Raw genomic sequence first — 4008 nt, 5'->3', positions numbered from 1 at the left:
AGGCAGTTCTTCAAACTAAGATGCAACCTAAAACACTTGTTTCAAATAGAAAAGTCAATATATATTAGTCACCACACAGGGTTTAACCTGAATGATTTCTCATTCCTAACTTATGTTGGCTTCATTCAAATACTCGTTGTGGCAATTTGGGGACGAGATTCATATTAATCAGACTCACAGACCAGCAGAGTTTAAAATTTACGCTTTTATTTTTTATTTTTTTTTTTTAAAAGCGGCAGTCCCGGCAGGAGCACATCATCTTTGCCATGGTCGTCACGTGTTCGATAAATCCTGAAAAGTTTTCGAATGCGACGACCATGGCGTGGGGTCCATGGGAGGTTCCTATAAAAGTGAGCAAACAGAAGAGAAGAAACAAAATGCATGAGTGGAAGTAAGCATCAGTGGCTTTCAAATAAAACCCTATAAATACCAACCCCTTCCTCTTTCAAAGGAGTCTCCAAACTTACTGCGAGACATTCCCATTACATTTGGCCCACATTCCCTGTCAAAAGCACCTCCAATCCCACAGTCCATCTCTGACAATGCACGAGATGAAACAACCAGACATGCAGCTAAATGTGAAACTGTTCCACGCTTGTTCTGGAGTGCTGAGTAGGTTTCCAAAACATCCTTACCATTCATTCTGCCCATCCTTAAAGACGTTAACACAGAGGGCACAATGTACAGATAAACTTCTCCTTACAAAATAAATCCCATTGAATAGTGTTTCTCTTTGAATACTCTGTGATGGAGCACAAAACTGCTGCTACAGTTTCACATTGTTGTTCAAAAGTAGGAACAGTCATGTTTCGTGATTTTGGAAGGAATCACATTCTGTCTGGAAAGACCAAATGTAGGTCGACTGAAAGTTTTACTACATGCCGCCTCCTCTCATCAGGCCTCCCATGTTGCCCAAGCCCATAACTACAGGGAAAGCATGACAATGAGCCTCTCATTCCACTGCCGTCTTTCAGTCAACGGATTAAAAATGCATCAGTTACTTTGTTCAGTTTCACGACTGTGCAGTTAGGTACCTCCAGGACAAGAAAAGACATTAAACTCTCCAAACCTTCAATGTACGCTTTTATTCTAGAACATACTCACGGGGAAGAGCAGCTGCTCCTGGTGGTCGCTCACCAGCGTGAGACTCTTCATTCTGTGAAAATAAAAGTAATACTCATGTCATACAGCTCTAATGTACAGTAAAGACTAAGCAGTGTGACCTGCATTGTTCTGTTGAACAGCAGCTGTCCATTGAACATTGCTTTGAAATCATTAAGGAAAACAGACATCTTGAACCAAGTCACTATAATAGCACGTTTCACAGTTTCTCCCCTCTGCAGCCTGTTACTTTCAGGGGTTGGCCACTGAGTGACATCACTATACACAATCGGTTCAACGTTCATCACTGTCAGTTGGCAGTAGAGCATTGGTCACATCCCTGTGCTTCCAACAATAGGCAGATAATCCCAGTGACAGAGGATTCCCAAAGTTTTCCAGCAGTTCTACGTTTCTGTATCTGAACAATGGCCAGCATAGTAAATAAGGAAACCAAAGCTAGTGTGTCTCAGCTTGTTCCTATGCTTCCTTTGCTTTACTAAACTATGGTCAACTATGACAAAACCCCACAACACAAAAACCCATAAGCATGAATCGAACAGATGAGAGAGAAACCTGGAGAAACCTGAAGACAGACTGAATAGTAGGGCTAACACACACAGAAGGCAGGAAAGTGGAAACACCTGGGGAGACACAGCTGACACCTATCAGGATGACACCACAGGGGACGTAAAAGAACAAACAAAACACATTGAAAGCCTAGTTTCCATGTCCAAAATAAAACAGAAAACATGGAGCTGTTTGCCAGCTGCAAACAAATGCAACCTCCTCAGAGTGCTGTGACTCATTTACTCAAACCCTTAACAAAAAGAAAGGCAGTAGGCCCTGTTCAGAGAAACTAAATAATTTAAAAAAAACAAAAAACAAAGGTGCAGATAAAACAAAAAAACTGGCTTCTTTTTTCCACAATAACCGTGTTTTATCACGTCAAAACATGAGAATGAGTCAATCCCTAAGCCTGATACCTGACCTTTCTCTTTCCTCTGGGCTTTGAGGGCCTGCCATTTAACATCATACAGGATGTTACTTACAGAAAGGCGAGCTCTCTTGGTGACGCGGCGACCACCACGTGTCTTCTGCTTTCTCTCTTCCTGCGGGCAAAGTTTAGAAAACTTTCTAAGCATACTTTGACAAGCTTTTTGAGCATGAAGATCAGAAAGCCCCTGGGGCATTTATCAATAGCAGTCTGCTATCTGCAATGCAGCCACTTAACTAGGCCTCTTCCTGGATACAGTGGGCCAGTGCTTCATTAAAGTAATGACAAAGAAAAAAAAAAGATACAAAGTGACCAAACAGAAAGTGAAATGTGTCCACTTTCTGTTGCAACAAAGCAATACTACATGTACTTCTTATCCCTAACAGAAACACAGTAATGTATAACACAGGATCGCATTCAGTAAATAGACGGGCCCCAAACGCACACCGTCCATTCCTCACAGAACCTTAATGAATGGATTTACCCCTGCTGGTGCTGCTCCTCCATGGATCGGCTCCCATGGGGAAGCTCCTGCCGGGACGCCTCCGATGGGGAGGCCTCGGGAGTGGCCCACACCTGCTCTACCTCAGGTGTGGCGGCCGCGGCCGCCGCCGCCGCCGCCGCCGCCTCCGCCTCCGCCTCCTCCTCCTCCTCCTCCTCCTCCTCCGTTCCTTTAGACATTTTTTTTTTTTTTTTTTTTTTTTTTTTTTTTTTTTTTTTAAGAGTACAATCAGAACACCAACAGAGCATAACACAAGGCTTAAATACACTGAGGGATAACGAGGGAAATGAGAGACATGAGGGACACACAGCTGGGAGAAATCAGACTTAACGAGACAGGGGAAGTAAAAATAGACACACTGACAAGAGACACGGAACTTCAAAGTAAAACAGGAAACACACCATCTGAACTCTAGACATGAAAGCTTAAATGAGACTGGGGAGACAGAAAGGCACAAAGAAAGCACAACATGGAACACAGGAAGCCATATAACAGCACCTAAGAACTAAAACCATAATAGCTATAACCAATGTTCCCTCTAATATTTCACGTGTCTGAGCGAACACACAAACTCCCTGAGCGTCCCTTGGACCACTGTGAGCGACATCAGACGTGTGCACTGTGGTCACGCCAGCATCTAATCCATCCAAGTTACATGGTTTATTAAAATAATCAAATTACAGCATTTACATTTATGTTCAACTACTTTTAATTAAGTACTTTAGCCCAGTTATATTGAAAATTAAAAAAATCTAGTCATTGACCTGTGTAGTATGTTAACACTATTGGGAGTAAACATAACTTGAACTCTAATTTCGAAAACACAGCTTTCTTTTTTAAAAATTTTTTTTGGACCAAGTCCAGAACCGTTGGTGCTATCGACATGGGGTCTTCACCAGGGTGTCCGGAGGGCCCCAAAACCCCCGCTAGACACCACTTTCATCCCTCTACCACGCTTACTTTTCCACTTATTCCAGTTTTATTCGGTCGACTACTTGATACCCCCTAACCCTATCCTATCCTTTAAACCTCGTCATGCCTGCAGTGGGCCACCGGAGGGAGACAAAACACAGAGCACTGAAATTCTAATTTTGCCCTGCAGGCCAACTTAGTGTGTCTGTGCGTGTGTGTGTCTGTGTGTCTGTGTCTGTGTGTCTGTGTGTGTGTCTGTGTGTGTGTCTGTGTGTCTGTGTGTGACACAGAGAGAGAGAGAGAGACACTTGCTGTGCTTTTAAAAACCAAACACTCAAACAAACCAAAGAGAATGACAGAGGCAGAAAGACACTGCATTGTTTGTGGCAACCGATGATGTCTTGCTCTCCAATTGTAAGCTGCGTCTTGAAGGCATGTGTGTGGACGAGGAGATGACAGGAAGAGGAATGTTAAGAGAAACTCAGGAGGCAAGAAACAC

General features: G+C 43.2%; 1 long non-coding RNA gene across 1 annotated transcript; it reads right to left on the bottom strand.

Annotated features, from left to right (window-relative positions):
* Nucleotides 1-216: 216 nt before the first annotated feature.
* LOC109198652 (uncharacterized) lies at nt 217-2211 on the bottom strand. The gene is made up of 3 exons (XR_002059345.2): nt 2151-2211; nt 1105-1156; nt 217-342 (listed from the first exon to the last, which is right to left on the bottom strand). It is a non-coding gene; the product is annotated as an uncharacterized LOC109198652 (long non-coding RNA).
* Between the last annotated feature and the right edge of the window lie 1797 nt (nt 2212-4008).

The sequence above is a fragment of the Oreochromis niloticus genome, unplaced genomic scaffold (assembly GCF_001858045.2).
Source record: "Oreochromis niloticus isolate F11D_XX unplaced genomic scaffold, O_niloticus_UMD_NMBU tig00008610_pilon, whole genome shotgun sequence".
Classification (NCBI taxonomy): Eukaryota; Metazoa; Chordata; class Actinopteri; order Cichliformes; family Cichlidae; genus Oreochromis; species Oreochromis niloticus.
This window is presented reverse-complemented; position numbering and strand designations above follow the sequence as displayed.